At 45.3% G+C, this 15915-nt stretch overlaps 1 long non-coding RNA gene across 1 annotated transcript; it reads left to right on the forward strand.

Annotated features, from left to right (window-relative positions):
• Window positions 1–16: 16 nt before the first annotated feature.
• Window positions 17–15600, forward strand: LOC110353061 (uncharacterized). Its single transcript, XR_005266149.2, has 3 exons — window positions 17–2278; window positions 10884–11011; window positions 15433–15600. It is a non-coding gene; the product is annotated as an uncharacterized lncRNA (long non-coding RNA).
• Window positions 15601–15915: the final 315 nt, after the last annotated feature.

Below are 15915 nucleotides of genomic sequence, written 5' to 3' on the forward strand. Positions count from 1 at the left end.
TCTACAGGGCGAAGCAGGACTGAGCTGCCAGTGTTTTGGTCAAGAGCTGCAGCTATGGGACACACTGCAGCAACACCTGCAGACAAATCCAGCAGGAGTGTTCAGCCTCAGCATCTCAGCTGTGTATCTCCTCACCACATGAAAGATGCGTCCAGCTGCTCTCTTCCTAAATCCAGGAGCCTGGCTGTGCTGCCTAGTGGCTGTTTAGCCACACCAAAGTGACATTAAAGATACTACAAGCTAGGAGCTTTGATATACTTGTTAGGTTACCATCAAAGTATTTGTGCCATTTCCAGGTATTTTACTTAGCAAGTGACTCTTCTGCTTCGCATTTTTTACACAGAGCCCAAGGACAACTTGAATGACCAGACAGCTGGCCTGCCTACACCAGTGTCCTGAAGAACAAGACTTTTTAGATGAAAACATCTGGAAGATCCGTACAGAATGGTCTTCTACAGCAGGAACCACCAACACTGGTGATACTTTTCTGCTTTGCTCTCCTCCAGTCAGACGAAGTTTTGGCATCTTGTGCTGAAGATCTTAAATTTGCTGTAAAAATGTGAGCAAAAGTTTTGTGGCCTCTGATAAGCAGAGAGCATTTTGCTTTTTGCAGACCTGTCTGAGTAGAGTCTTACAGAAGCTATGATTATGTAGGGGCTTATTAGTTAGAGAAAGAGGAAACACAACATAAAGACAATATCAAGGCACTTGATGCTCGATTTAACTCAGAAATAACAACCAGCATCCATTTTAATGGATCTTTGTGTTTTCTCTCCAGAGAGAAATAGGCACTTAAAAAGACATCGAGATGCTATTTGAATGTCTTCTGAGCTGAATTTCATTGCATAGCTCCTAGAGGGCAAAACGGCAGCACTTTATTTTTCATGGGTAACAGGAAAAGCGACGGGCAGAAGGAACAACTCCCCCGTGCCCATTTCTGCCTGGTGCTTAATGACCTGGGGATGGTGTGTGTGTGAAAGCCTCACAGCCCGTGCCTCTTCCCTCTCGAGTGGATCTCTGCCCACCTCAGCGTGCCAGCACCCGGCTGCTCAACACAGGCCTCACCCCGGCCCTGCTGAGGTGATGGCGCTGAGGAGCCGCTAGATGGCAGGCAGGGCCCGGCACAGCGCCTCGGCTGCTCGGCCTGGGGGCCTGAGGGGGCTGAGGGGATTTGGGGGGCTGAGGGAGTTAGGGGGGCTGGGGACTGTCGCAGTCCCCCACACAGTCACCACTCACAAAGAGCGAGTGTACCCCCATCAGTGCTCCTCGAGGGGGTGGCAGGCAAAAGCCTTGCATGTTTGCGTTGCCCCTTTCACCTGCCAAAAGGGCATTTTGTTGTTGGTTGGGGGGGTTGTTTGTTTGTCTGAGGCAAAAGACAGAAGAGGTTAAACTTTAGGCTCGCTTAAATTCTCAGCGTTTCCTTCTTGTGCACTCATGTTGGTGCCCTGTGCACGTCCTGCCCCAGCGATAAGGATGATCACAGCTGTCCTTCATGTCTACCCTCATGAGGCAGGGCAAAAGCAACTGGAGCGGTTCTTGGCAAAGTGCTGGTGTGAAGTGAGCGGATGAATGTGAGTCTTGACAGCAGGGACCAGGGGTTTGTAACCAGTCAGATGAACAAACTCAGGTTATTGCTCCAAAGTTGTCCAGACAGAGCAATTGGGAGTTATTTCCCCATGTGGTTCCTGCTGAGAACAAGAATATTTTACGTCTCCACACATTTGCTGTTAGATGGTCTCAACAGGCACCTGTTGTTGGATGCCCCTTTGGGGAATCCCAGTCATCTGCTTCACCCATTTGTATTTGTGCTCTGAAGACACCTAATTGCGATGGTCCCACAGGCCAAGAGCTGTGTTTAGGCCATTTAAACTGGCTCCTGCATGCAGCTCTTGCTGGGTGGTGCTGGAACAAACCAAGGGAAAAGCTGTAGGGATGGGCTGTCCAGGCAAGTCCTCGTGTCCCTCTGGGGACAGCCAAGAAAAACAGCAGGGGATGCTGCCACAGCAGCTGCCATCTCACGGCTTCAGTTTCTTGCTGTAAATACTGATGGTAAGAGAAACCCAGCCCACAAGTCAGTCTAAAAGAAGCATGTAACAAATGGGCAAGTACGGGGTCTGCTTTCACCTGATAAATCTTCTGGTTTTCAGTAATCAGTGATTTAGGGATTCCCAGTTCTTTTAGTCTCAAACTTCAATGCTAGATAGCCTGCTCAGGAACTGCAAGAACCTTTTCCATGGGATGTATTGCCACAACAAGGCTGCAGAAATATGGGGATCTGGTAGGTTCAACTTATGGCCTTTACAAATATGAGGGATATTACATTTAAGAGCAATCTACCATATACTTGGTCTTAAGTTTAGTAAGCTTTTATGCAGTCAATACTCATATTCATTTCATACACTTCTGTTGCCTGGTAGTAAATAAGTCAGCCAGTACTTTTTTTGCTGTCAATATTCAGTGTTTTCAGTATTTTTCCCAGTTCATAAAGCAGAAACCCTACTTAAAGCTTACAATTCTTCCTCAGGTTCCTATTAAGAAGTGAGAATTTGAATCAAAAGTAGGCTAGATTTAATTCACTCCATAACCTCAACACTCTCCAGATTTAATTCTCTCTTACACAAGGCACTCACTGAGTGGCAGTCAAGCAAGGCAAAGACTCTTCTTCAACTGGGAAACTGAACTGAACTAGGACTGTGCATGTTTAATCCTGTAGTGCTGATGTGATAAGCATCTTGGTTTAATGAGATATGCTCATACCAGTTCTGTAGCTCTTGAGGGCATGCAGATGTTTGCATCGGCTGGTTATAGGCTGATTTCTGAAATGTAGGATTTTCCACTTAGGGTTGCAGCAGTAGTCCAGGCTGCACCTCTGAGAGCAGTCAGAAGCAGCTGTATGTTGAGAAGGAATATTGCAAAAAAACATAACTGACAGAATGCAGATGTGGGTTAATCAGTCCTCCACAGCGGTCTCATATTGATCCAATAAATTAGAGACAGGAATAATCTTTGACATGTGCAGTTCTTAGTGACTGGTGTACTTCACAGGAGGTTGACTTTTATCCTATTCTCTTCCCATTCCTTTCCTTCTCTTTCCCTTTTCCCTGGAGAACACACTTTGGGTGGAAAGTATGCTCTACACAGAGCACTGCATGTGACAGGAAGAAAATCTCTCCAGCTTGACAATCTGGCTTCATGAGTAAAAACTTCTTTATCTTATTTTTTAAGCAGATAGTTTTGGAAGTAGATACAGCTTTGTCAGATTGTTATCCCACTGGTTGGTGTCTTTTTATTAGTGTAAAAATAAAATAATTTTCTTGCTGCCTTTTCCATTAGGTAATTAAGTTGATAGACATCATTCAAAATCTTGTTTAGGATTTTAATATTCTCAGTGGCTTTTTATTTTCATTTAACAAAGTCAATCTTGTTTAAAAAAATATAAAACTTAAATCATTTGACCCCATTGCTCTAACACTGAGTGAGTTATGGATTAACTTTCAACAGCGTATAACAAGATTTTGATTGCTTGGTTTGAGTCAAATCTGTGTTTGCCCCTGTTTTGGCTCTTGGGCTTGGTATTCTATATGTTACTGTATGTCTTTGACCTTTGTCCAGGGTAGGGATCCTGTTGCATGTAGAGCTATGTGTACAGGTAGTAAGCAGAGCCAGCCAAACCTAAGATATCATGGGATTTATTTTATTATTTTTTTTAATGTGGTTTTGATCCAAACTGGGTGGAAAACAGCATTTTTTTTCAGAATTTCCAGCAAACGGAAACCTCTGCAGTCCCTGGAATGGCTCAGTTTAACCAAAACACTTGTCACTTCCACTGTTAACAGCACCTGCCCCCTCCCCAGGCAGCTGTAGGAGCTCTCAAAACCCTCCCAAAAGCTGGGCAGACCCCCACCTCGGCACACCGAGGTCCCTCAGCCCCAGGGCAGGCATTGGGAGCAGCTGTGCTGAAGCCACAACCTGCCAAACTGTCTTGACAAAAATTTGCCAGTTAGAACATTGCCTGTATTGCCAGTAAATGCATTATTTTGTTCTACCTGAACTTGGCTGATTTGAAACTTCGGCAGATCTTCAGAGGCACAGATTAGCCTTAGTACCACCTTACTCTCTTACATCTTTTCCTTTTGTGCTGTTGCTTAATCACTGCCAAGGACTGTGCCCTCTTAATGCTTTTAAATTAATATATATATACATGTATATGTGTCATTGCATTTGTTATTCAGTTTGTGCAATAAAATTTAAATATGGCTGGAGTCAATAACTCCTTAATTCAGCAGCTTTGACAGCACAATTTCTCCATGGGATGAGGCAATAAGCACATTCTGCTATACTATGGATACCTACGTGACATGGGAAGCATTTTATCAGTGACATGCTCTCTTTTTGTTTCTATATTATGAGTTTTTATCTCAATGTTTTCAAAGTCACCAATATATCCTAAACTGAACTTAGGGAGGGAAGGCCACATCTTAGATCTTGACAGTCCTCTTAACTTTTGGTGGAAAGCTGAACTGGTAAAGCACTCAAACAGTGGTTTCTTAATAGCATCATTAAACACTTTGATTCAGAACTATATTGATTCCTGTGTATCAACATGACTTGTAGTTACTGCTCTTTGTAAAACGTGGTTTACCCTGAAAACAGGCTCTGTAACAGGGGAGTGGAAGGCAACCTACACAACATTAGCACAAGATGTCTACAAATAACCCTGCCATCCTCCTGAGACCCCCACTAAAAACAAACAGCTCTGCCAGAGCCTGGAAAAGTCTGATTCTTTTAACTTGTGTCTTTTCACATCATAAAGCACTCTGGAGATTTCAGGCCTACCAGCTTTTGCCAATAATCCATTAAAGGAGAAACAAACCCTCCATGCAGCAGAAAATGAGTGGTTGCTGTCATGATCCTGCACTGGGAAATGAGATCAAAACGTGGCATAACCAGCCAGATAGACTGAGCTGCCCAAGCTTTGGTTACTGCTTTCTTCCATTGTCTGGAACAGGAGAGCGTGATGCTGAGCTGTTTGTTCCATGTGGAGAAGCCAGCCAACACTTCAGGATCAGGGTGGTCTTGCTTTCCTCACTCCTCATTCCTCCTTTCCTCTTGCCAAGTAAACTAAAGCTTTAGGGGCATCACATTTTCTTTCTCCTGCAACTGAAGGAAAACAATGGCTCTAAACTGACTGTGACCAACGAAGGGTCTTATTTTGCCGAACCTCCTTTGGCTTGCTGCAGGGGTAGATGTCCTTTCTGAGGGGAGCATTGCCTGGTGGGGATAGCTGCAGAACCACCTCACCTGGTGGGGAAAGGGAGCAGAGGGCTGGGAACCAGGTCTGTCAGTCCATTCATTCCTCCTCAGTCCAGGTGATCTGGCCTTCATCAGCAGCATGTCCATGCAGTAGGCAGTGATGAGCAGCTGAGGGTAGGGATGTCCAGCAGAGCTGGAGGAGGACAGTGGGGAAACGTAGGTGAGGAATAGCAACACTTGGTTGCTGCTGCCTTGCACTCCAAGCTGCCTGGGGCCAGTTTGATTCAGTTGCTTTTTACACTCTGCACAGGCTACACTGGGCTGTAAACAGGAGAAACGAGATGCTTCTGAGTTTTGTCCATGTAATTGTCTGGGCTCTTGATTTTTGCCAGAGGAACCAAGTGCAGTTTTGGCACCGTTCTGCCCTTCATAGTCCTGCCACAGAAACAAAGTGCAGAGCGACTTCAGCATTCACTTTTCTCATGGAAAAAGGACTTAGAGTGGCCTAAAGAAAAGAATAAAGAAAGAAAAATAATCGGCAGTAGTTTGCAGTTTGGGTGGAAATCCTTTGAAGAATTTTGGTAGGGGAGGGGAAGCGTGGCAAATTGTTGCTGAAATGGAAGTGTTTTATTCAGTGCTGAAATGGAAGTGCTTCATTCAGTGGAAAATTCTGACTTGTTTTCCAAAAACATGAAAGAGAGCAGTTAAAGCAGAGCTGTAATGCCTCTTAACAGTTGCAGTTCCCACTTGCAGCTGCCTTTCTCCTCCTAGGGCTGGAATCCCAAGCTGGCTCCTCAGCCCCCTTGCCCTGGGAGGCCCTGGCCTGGCTCTGAGGGGTGGGCAGTGCGGTGACCCTGGCCTACAGGACAGCTGCAACTCTAGTCTAAAGACCCTGCAACTGTCATTTTTCATTTACATTGAACATTAAACATTTACATGTTTATTGTCATATCTCAAATTTACATTTTCTGACAAAAAACATGTATGACTGGGGTCATATATTCACATGCATAAATTCCTCTTCAATCATTTCTCTCATCAGCAACAAAAATGCTTGCCGTCATCAGCTCTTCATACATGTTCTTATTTTCTTCTTTAAAGGACTCTTAGGCTCCCAGACTCAGCTTGCCCTCACTTCTGAGTTTGTCCTGGGGGTGAGGTGGAGGCAGTCACAAGTCGTGCCTTGGCGGCAGCCCAGGGGGAACCACAGGATGCACCAGGTGGGGAGGGAGCAGGATCCACAGCACAGTGGTGGGACGTTTTGGAGAGAGAGAGTGTGTGTGTGTGTGTGTGTGTGTGTGTGTGTGCGCGTGCGTGTGTGCGTGCGCGTGCGTGCACCTCTGGGGCCTGGGCCCAGCTCCACAGCTGTCAGCCAAGGCAGCAGTGCGAGCTCTCAACACCACTTGCCACCTGTGCTAAAGGATCCCTGGCACCAGTACCAGTTCTTGTTGAGTTTGGCTACAAATGCAGGGCACAAACACTACTCATCTGCTGTACCATGGGTTTTTTACTAGCTGTGTAATTGGTGAGTCAAGGAGGGCTAATCTTGAGGAGTGGCTGGAGCTATTAAAACTGATGCTACCTTTGGACTGAGAAAAAAGGAACAAAGTTTGAAGCTGGTTCTGAATGAACGTGATGCTGCCTGCAATGAATGCCTCTTCTTTCATCAGCCAGTGACTCACTCAGGAGTGTCTAACCCAGTGACTCCTCAGAAACAAAACTTCAGCGGCCAGCTCTTCTGTTTAGACTGGTATCAGGAAGAAATCAAGGGCTTGGTTTGTTGCAGTCCAGTGCAAAGTAGTGTGAGATGCTTCCTTTCCCAATTGGTAGTGTTCTCCTGCAGCCTTGGTCTGGCACAGAGATTTGGCAACCTGCAGGAGAACTTGAATTGAATGTGCTCTTATGACATTGGAAATCTTGGCCAAGATGTTTACCAGGCAGCATCCAGCAGAGCCCTTGTGTTTTATAGATAAGGAATCACTTCTCGTACAGGGTGGTGGATGCTGTGATAGCACATTGCAGGGAGTAGTGTACCCCCCTTCAGCGAGGTGACCTGGGCAGAGTGAGGAGCTGCCATGGGGAGAACAGGAGAGCCAAACACCTCTAAACTCCACTGGCCTCACACTGACATGGCTCCAAAATATCACAGTCTTGTTCCGGCATAGGAAATGGCTCCATCAGCATCACTCAGCACAGTTCCCACTGTGACCCAGTATGTGTTATCCTATCCATTTTGTAGTCCCTTCTTTCTCCCAGAGAGGAAGGAACAGAAATGAGGAATTCCACATTGATTTCCAAGTGGATGTCCTGAATCAAAGTGCATGTAACTGTACACTGATCCCAGTTGTTCCCAACATGACAGGTGTAATGACAATGTTTTATTACCAGCGTGTATCCCTTGCACAGCAGTTACATCTATTATTATGGAGCTTGTATATGCAGAGGAAACAAATGAAAAACAGAATTAGAAGAAGGATTAGTTAAGGAAAACCATCTAGCCTGATGCCGACGTTTGCAATTTTAATCTGCTGAAGTAGCACTATATTAAAATAGTGTTGCGTGAGTGCTTTCCACCTTTTCTTACTTCCTTGTACTATTCCACCACTGCCCACCAGTGGCTGCTTTTGTGCCTTCCTCATAGTTTCTTGCACTGAGTTTCCAAAACTAGACTGCAACTTCCCAGGTCCATCAGGCTGTGTCACTAACTGTACAATTTGATTTTTATTTTTTTTTTTGGAAAAGAATTCCTGGCAATGAAAAGGAAAGGATCCTTCTGCAGGAAACAATTACTTGCCTCCAGTCCTCTCCTAATCCATAGGATTTGAGTCTACAGCTCTGCTCTCCTTGGCCTATGCCCTCCCTGTTGCCTATGCCTGCAGGAGTGGGGCTGCCCCTTGCTGGCACCCAGTGTAGTGGGGAATGTGGGGAGGGAGGATCAGAGACAGTGCAAAAGGACTATGATTCTGTACTGCTAACTAGTCTGGGACAGTACCAGGGCTATTTATTCTTATTAAAACATCCTACGTTTAGGATTTCCTGCCCTCACTCTGAAACACATAAATATGCAGACGAGGTCTTCATGGTCTGGGTTTTGAGTCTGCAAGATGAACAGTTTTTCTCTTTCCCCCTTATTTTGGCAAGGTAAATTATTTCTTCTTGTCTCATTAGGGACAGGATCTCACCTCACACCTGAAAGAGCTGAGGCGAGTTTCAGAGCTAGACCCAAAGCTTGGGAACTGTCTTTGGACTCTGGTTGTGGCCCTTCCCCTGGCTCTGCCTCTGACCAAGCGTTTCCCCATGCCTCTGTATCCCTCTGGCAGGACAGGATTATTCTGCTAAACTGCTTTAATACAGGGCTCTGGGAGAGGCTGGAGAAAGCCCTTGAAATACTAATGGAAAAACCATAGCAGTTCTCACTTTCTAGACGTGTCCATATATAGCTCAGTTGGGGCAGTCTCTGAGCAGAGTTATTTATTCCAGCAGCCTGTGTGCTCCGTGGCTTTCTCCAGCACTGCTCTGTTGCACAGGTTTACATTCCCAGGGGCTGAATCCTGAAAAGATCAGCTTTGAAGAGCACGTTGTGGCATACCTCAGCCAGGAACTCAAAGTCTCCCAGTCCTGGCCTTATACCCTGTCTCTTGCCAGGTCAGCTAAGTGGAGTCTCATCTGCTGCTGTTAGTGTTACAGACCAACAGCAAGGTGAGACCAGCACTGCTTTGTGCCATGTGCATGCTGCACGTGCAGATGTGCACAAGGTGATGATGAAATATAGCTTTTAGCTCATTTCCTTCCTGTATTTCAGTTGTTCAAGGTATCAATCAACACCCAGAGAAAATGGGAGAGGTGCAGGAGTGCTGGCAAGTCTCTGGGATTTCAGTGTGTGCTCCTGGAGGAATGCCACGTCGGTGCCATGCTCCATGTGTGCCCAGGTGTAAGAGCAATGCCACCTCCTGCAAGGGCCCCAGGGCTGTGTGTGACACTGTCCTGACAGAGGTGGCTGCCGGCAGGTGCCTTGGTCTTGGCTCTGCCCCCGCACAAAAGCCCCGCGTGAATTTTTGCTGCCAGCCCTAAGTCTCAAATTGCCAAGTTCCCTGAGAAGGCCATTCCTCTCAAGGTGACAGAGCCCAGCACAAATCCCATTGTGGGATCCAGTTTTTCTTTTGGGTGCTTCCCAGTTATGCTGCTGCTGTTGTCCCTGTCCCCGCTTCCTCCCCATGACCTTGTCCGGCCTCAGGGCCACCTGCTCACCTGATATCTGTGGTGTCCTTGCTCCTGGGTGACATGTAGCTCCAGCTCATCTCCCGCGGGCCGCTGCCCTTCATCTGAAGCTGAGAAAGCTCATGCATCACATCTGGACAAAGAAATCAGAAAGCTCACCCAAAGCTGCGCTTCTCACTCACACAGGAGGACAGCATTGGTGGCTTCCAGTTACAACATGGCTTTCCCAGTGATTACAGGAGTCTTTACAAATTCACCAAGCCTTATTCTGGAGCTGGGCCAGGACAAGTGTAGTCTAGGCTCCCCCACAAGCATTAAGGCTCTGTAAAGGGCTGTGCCCCTCTGCATTTGCAGGGCCAACTTATTTTCTCATTGGTGCCAAGGTAAACCTCAGGCAGCACCAGTGCGAGGACTCAGCCACTGGTGAGCAGAAGGTATGGCTCCAGGAGGAGTGCCAGCAAGGTGCAGTGAAAGCTTACTGGGTGCCCCTTGAGCCACCCAGGCGTCTTTCCTGGGTGCTGGCCAGAGCATCAGATCCAGTGTTATCTGAGGACAGATATGGGACTTTTATGGGACTGCTTTCTCTCCCACGTAAGGACAAAATTTCTCTGTTTATGCCATTTAAAGTATTGAATGAGTGTATAAGTGTGATTAATTTAACCAAAGTACTGGGAGAAATCTTTTAACCATAGAAATCAGCTTCAGTAGCAACATTTTATAAATGTGGCTCAAAATTAGACTTTAGAAACCCTGTCTGTGTAACACCATGGCCTGGATTGCACTTGGCTGCACTCCAGGAACCCATCCGATACCCATGAGAGATTTCTAGCTGGGAGGGAGCCCAGGCTGTAAAATGGCCACCAACACCACTCATTTGACAACCGGTATGTTTTTCTAGCATGTTCAGATGAGGGGAATATATTTTATATTTACAGTCAGCAATAGTTGGAGAGACAGTCTCCTCTTCAGCTGTTATATACAATTCTGGGCTCTAAGGCTTTCTTGCAAATCACAGCATTTCAGCACCCCCCCAAAAAAAAATAATAAAAAAAATAAGATAATGTGATTCTGTTGAACTAAATATTGTCCTATAAACTGTAAGTAACAAGCTTAATAACGCTACAGTTTTTGTGGTATCCTGTTACTATAGCAAGGCTTCAAGGTCACGCTGCCTCTTTTGTAGTCATCTGACGGGATGCCTACATTCCTTATCACCTTCTGGTTTGTAGCTGAGAGCCTTGTGCTTCCTGATGACAGCTCTAGCCATGGAGTCCTCACTGTTTTCCAAGCAATCATTAGAAAGACACAGGGGAAATAGACTGCAGTGTGGACAACCTGCCCCCTATCACTTGTACTTTATTGTCTGCATGATATGGGTCAAATCCTGCTGATTTACAGGTTTCTTCCTACAGGTATGTTATTCTGACTGCTCAAGGACCCTGAAGAAGTGCCTGCACCTTACGAAATCCATAAAGGACCAGAACATATTCATAACAACCCAGTCTCACTGCTGGGGAGCGTGTCTAGCAATTGATTTAAGGTGACTAGTTAAGACCACTTATATCTGAGCACTCTCTCTACTGCATCTTGAGGTCATCTCAATCTCAGCAATCATGAATTCTGAAACCAGAAATTTGGACCTCTTTTGCACTTGCTAGTTTTTGAATGTTGGATTTTTTTTTTTTATATTATTTTTTTTTTCCTGCAATTTTGAAGAGGCTTGAAACAGACAGTTTAGAAAAAAAAAAAAAGTAAAATAAAAATCCCCACTGTGTTTCCTTCCCCGCCTCCTGCCTAAACAGTGTAGATTTCTGCCTGATCTACCATTCCCAAAGCATCAATTAGTCTGAGGTGTGAGAAAACCATATAAAGCGTTTCTGCTGGTAGAGTGCTTACAAAGGGAAACAACCCTGGTCTTCTCAGAGAACATGGAAAAGTAAGAAAGCAAAGTAGCTGAAGAGATTACATTTCAATATTAAATTAGGAAAACATATTGGACCTCATACCTCTGCTTATTGAGGGCTTTAAGCTTCTGATCCCAGGGAACATAATTTCTTGAAAATACAGTGACAAAGATGGAAAAGAGGAAAACTCTTCACCAAGTAAGGTATTTTTACTGTAAAGTAATGAATGGAGAATGAATATAGCCAGTCTGTAGTGATCCAATAAGGAAATCAGACTAGTGTGATATTTCACACCAATGAGTGAAATGGGTTTTAAAGAGAACTTGGAAAAAAAAAAAAAAAAAAGAAAAAACAATGTATGGGGACTTCTGTGCCCTTGGAACAGGCTATTCCTTCAGACTTGACCTCTTTGTGGAAGAAAAAAAAAAAGTGACTTCATGGTTCAGGATCTAAATGTTGCCAAGAGATAAACTATTTATAGGCTTAACACCTGACTAGGTGTTAAATAGCTGTCGGTGATAAACCTCTTGGTGCAGAATTATTAATTCAGACTGAGACTGGACTAAAAAAATATTTTATTTTTTTTTTTAAAGAATGCTTAAAAAGATTGATGTAGGATTTAAGATGCATTTTTTAAAAGTTTGTTTAATGCAACTTCTGCAAGTTATGTGTAACTCAGCAGGATTAGAGAATTTTGGGAATGACAGTGAGGTCCTTTACCTGCATGTAAATATTACAAAATAAATAAATAAAATGTATCAGTGAATGTATGTAAAAGAAAATCACCTGTTTAAATACAGCACTGTAAAGGAAATGGGTCTAACTACACTAAATGCCTCAATCTGCAAGCTGGATCCATGCTTTACTGCATTCCCTGGGTGGTGGCCCCCATCTTGCTAACACAAATATTCCCTTGACCCCAGTATATTTGTTTTAAAAGCAAGAGAAAAAAGTATCAAAGTCTGTTGGACTGACTGGATTGTTTGGAGAAGCTGACAGAGCACTATTGACCTTAGACATATTGGGGGGGGGGGGATCATGGAGCATGACTTTATTCATTTTATAGTGTAATAAATGTTTCAACATATCACAGCCCTCTTGGTTGTCTTGCATGATGCTACAGGGGTCACAACCAATCTGCCAAAAAGTACTGAGCTATAAAACAGTCTGGAGCCTCTTCTACTGCAACTCTAATCCTCTAATAAATAAGTGGAGAAAACCAGCCTGTGTCACTCACGCAAGAGAGGATGCACAAGTTCAGATTTGTCTCCCATCCGCTCGGCTGCCATGCAAGTTTGCTCTCCTTGAGCCATTTTAGGGCAAGCTCCACAGTTGTTTGGAGGGAGAGAAGCCAAACATGCTCAAAACCCAAGCCCTAGGGTCCAAGGATGTGTCTGTGTGGTCTGAGAAAAGCCCTAAGCAGGGCCAATGTGGCATAACTTGTCTAGGCAGGCTTCTTGGGTTGGCTGTAGCCAGCTATTGTATGGCTGTGTGGAGCCAGGAGCACAACAGAGCCACCAGCCAGCCATGGAAGTGGGAAGCAAGGGGGCCAGGAGGGTCAGAGTGCTTATAGACACTTTCAGTGCAGCCTGTGATTGCAGTGGTGGTGTGGTGAAGCCATCCAAGCATCACTGCCCTATTCCTCATGAGCAGCACCCCTTCTGACTGCTGTACATGGGTGGAGTTTGCAACCCAAAAGCTCCCCGTGCCAGAGGTGCACTTTAGACCCAATAGCAGACAAGCTCAGCAAGAGAGAAAAGAAATACAAACTTTGTGAATCCTTTCAGCAGCTTCATGTCCTCTTGGCCTAAACCAATTCCCGAACAGGCATCACCAACAAATTGCTGCAGTGCCTGACAGCTGCGTGATGCAGTCCTGACTTACTGCTCCCCAAGCACAGTTGTACTGCTGTGAGCGTTTTTCTCTCTTGCACTGGTATCAGCAAGAGCAGCGTGTGTTCCCAGTTCACAGCCATGAGGCTATGCAGACGTCATGGTCAAACCGGGCTGCGGCTGTCCCGCAGAAGGGACCTGGCTGTCCTGCCCTGTACCTGCAACTCAACCATGCTGACCCAGCACACAGGCTTAGCCCCAGTCCCTGCTGTGCCCCTGGGCCCTGAGCTGGCAGCCGTCACCTCTCTGCACAGCTCACTGCTGGTGATGGGATTCACTGGACCGAAGCTACGGAGCAAAATCAGGCAGTGACAATCACTGTTATTACAGTAAAGAGCCAGCAGATGCTTTGGAGTAACACTTGCTGTCAGGCAACTTGTCACTGGTTTTCAGTAGGAAATCTTCAGAGTTTGAATTTTGCAACTTTCTTCTCTAGTTTTTGCTGCCTGAAAGGAAATGAAGAAGTACTCAGGGTTGGTTTGAAGGAGTTAGTTCAAACATGAGAATGAAATATGTTGGTAAAGGGATCCTTCAGAGTCGAAGGTACTTGTAAGTGTGCTATGCCACACAAGGAAGATATCCACAGTGTTGGAGGAGTGTATAAAAATAAGTGCCCTTTAAGGGGGAAATCTGGTAGTGCTCAGATAGTTCAGTTTCCCAATGGCCTCCTGAAATAGTCGTAATGCTAGTAATCAAAATACTTAACGATAGTAAGCACTAATGTCCTGTGGTACAAGACATTAATGAGATCTGTTCCCAGATATCGTGTGTAATGTTCTGGAAAGGCAGACTTGGAACAGACAGGTGCAGGCAGGGAGAGCTGAGCAGAGCAGGGGAACTGAGAACTCGTCTGGGACAAGGGAAACTTGGCTGGCTTAATGCTAGCGAGAATGTGTCCCAGGGTGGATACCACTGCTTTCTATAAATAAAGCAAGGGCATAACACCAGGGAGAAAGAAGAGCTTGTTAAACTAAACAGCAGAGTTGGCAGCAAAAGAAATAAAGGGCCATGAATCAATTAGAACAAAGTTTCTAATCAGAGGCAAGAGGTCTTGAACAATACATCACCGAGTGTAAAGGCAGCTGGGGTTAGGGCTGTGTTGTCATCCAGCGGTCCTTTTGCAGACTGTCATTGCAGGCTACACCCTCTTGAGTGCCCTCTAACGCTAGCAGTGGCTAAATCATTTTGCCCATATGCATTGAAAGTCTCCTGGAGGCTAAAAGCTCTGCATCCCCCTGGGCCCAGCACTGCTTGGGTTGAGCAGCTTCTTGCTTCTGCTTGCACCTATGCCCCATCAGAAGTGGCTGATCAGCAGCTGAGGTCCTGAGGGAGAGCTCACTTCAGTGGGGTGGCAGTGGGCCATCAGGACCAAGAGCCTAGCAATATTCATCAAGACCCACTTTATTTTAAATGACTTGAAGAGGGGGAGGCAGTGCTCCACCACCCACACTTGTACAAAGCAGCTTTTACTGACAGCCAGGCTAAACAGTGGCTAATCCCCACTGACTGGCAAGGAACCTGAGCTCCCAGATCTCAAGTCCCCTTTGGCTCCTGTGCCTATAAATCAGGATTGGCACTGCCAAGTACTGTTGTTCTGCAGCCCCTTACTGTGTCTAGCCCAGATTTCTTAACTAATTTTTGATGGGTCTCATTATATTCTGAATGGGGATTATACGTAATGTTTGCTGACAACAGCAGTAGGGGACAAGACTTAAAGATGCAGTGGATTCAATTTAGTACCTTTCTCCTGTTACTGTACTATCATGCTAATTAATTTTATTAAGTGAATAATTGGAACAAGGGAGATGCATGAAGTTGGGTGAAGGCTGTGTGCAGACAGCGGCAGCCCAATGTTGCATGATCTGATATTGTGGTGGGGGGATCATAGTCCCTACAGTCATTTTAGGACTGTAGTCCCCCTTAGACTATGTGGAGAGCAGCAGCAAGCTGAGTGGCTGCCCCAGCACATCTATACTACTGCAGCCTCAGAGATGAGAGTTCAAAGGCAATTAATGGTCCAGATGAGGTTAGGCAAAATAGAAACATCAGCAATGTGTAAATGGTGGTGGAAGAGAGTTTCTCAAACTGTATGCCACATACCTGACTCTCAATTTTTCAAGCTATGCTAACAGTTTATTTTTCTTTCCCTCTGTCATTTCATTCAGTTCTACTTCTGCCTGGGACTTCAGATTGATCATCTCCTCTTCGCGTCATTACCCTTAAAAAACATCTGAAACTTAAGAACTTGGTTCCTGTCTGGCACAAACAAACAAACAAACAAAATAAATAAAATAAAATAAAATTGCACTTAAAATGTGGATGAGGCACCTGAATCTGTTGAGTGAACTACCAACTTATCTAATATCCTGGATAGGCTCATTAGTTTCCAGCAGATTGACAAGTATAATAATCAACTTGTCCACACTGAGACTGGAGCATGAGGGAAGATGCTCAGGGTTGTTGTTAAACCCAGCCCAAAGGACTTTACAGCACAGGCAAAGACATAATAAGCTTCAGTCTGCAGAGGCTGCGGCGCTGACTCCTGGGCCATGGTAAAATACAAAAGCACTGCATTCAGGTTGTGTACTTGTGAGAAAGGAGGGGGAAGAGAGCACGTTACTTCCCTTTGGAGAAAGACAATCATTTGC

The sequence above is a fragment of the Anas platyrhynchos genome, chromosome 5, assembly GCF_047663525.1.
Source record: "Anas platyrhynchos isolate ZD024472 breed Pekin duck chromosome 5, IASCAAS_PekinDuck_T2T, whole genome shotgun sequence".
In the NCBI taxonomy this organism is placed as follows: domain Eukaryota; kingdom Metazoa; phylum Chordata; class Aves; order Anseriformes; family Anatidae; genus Anas; species Anas platyrhynchos.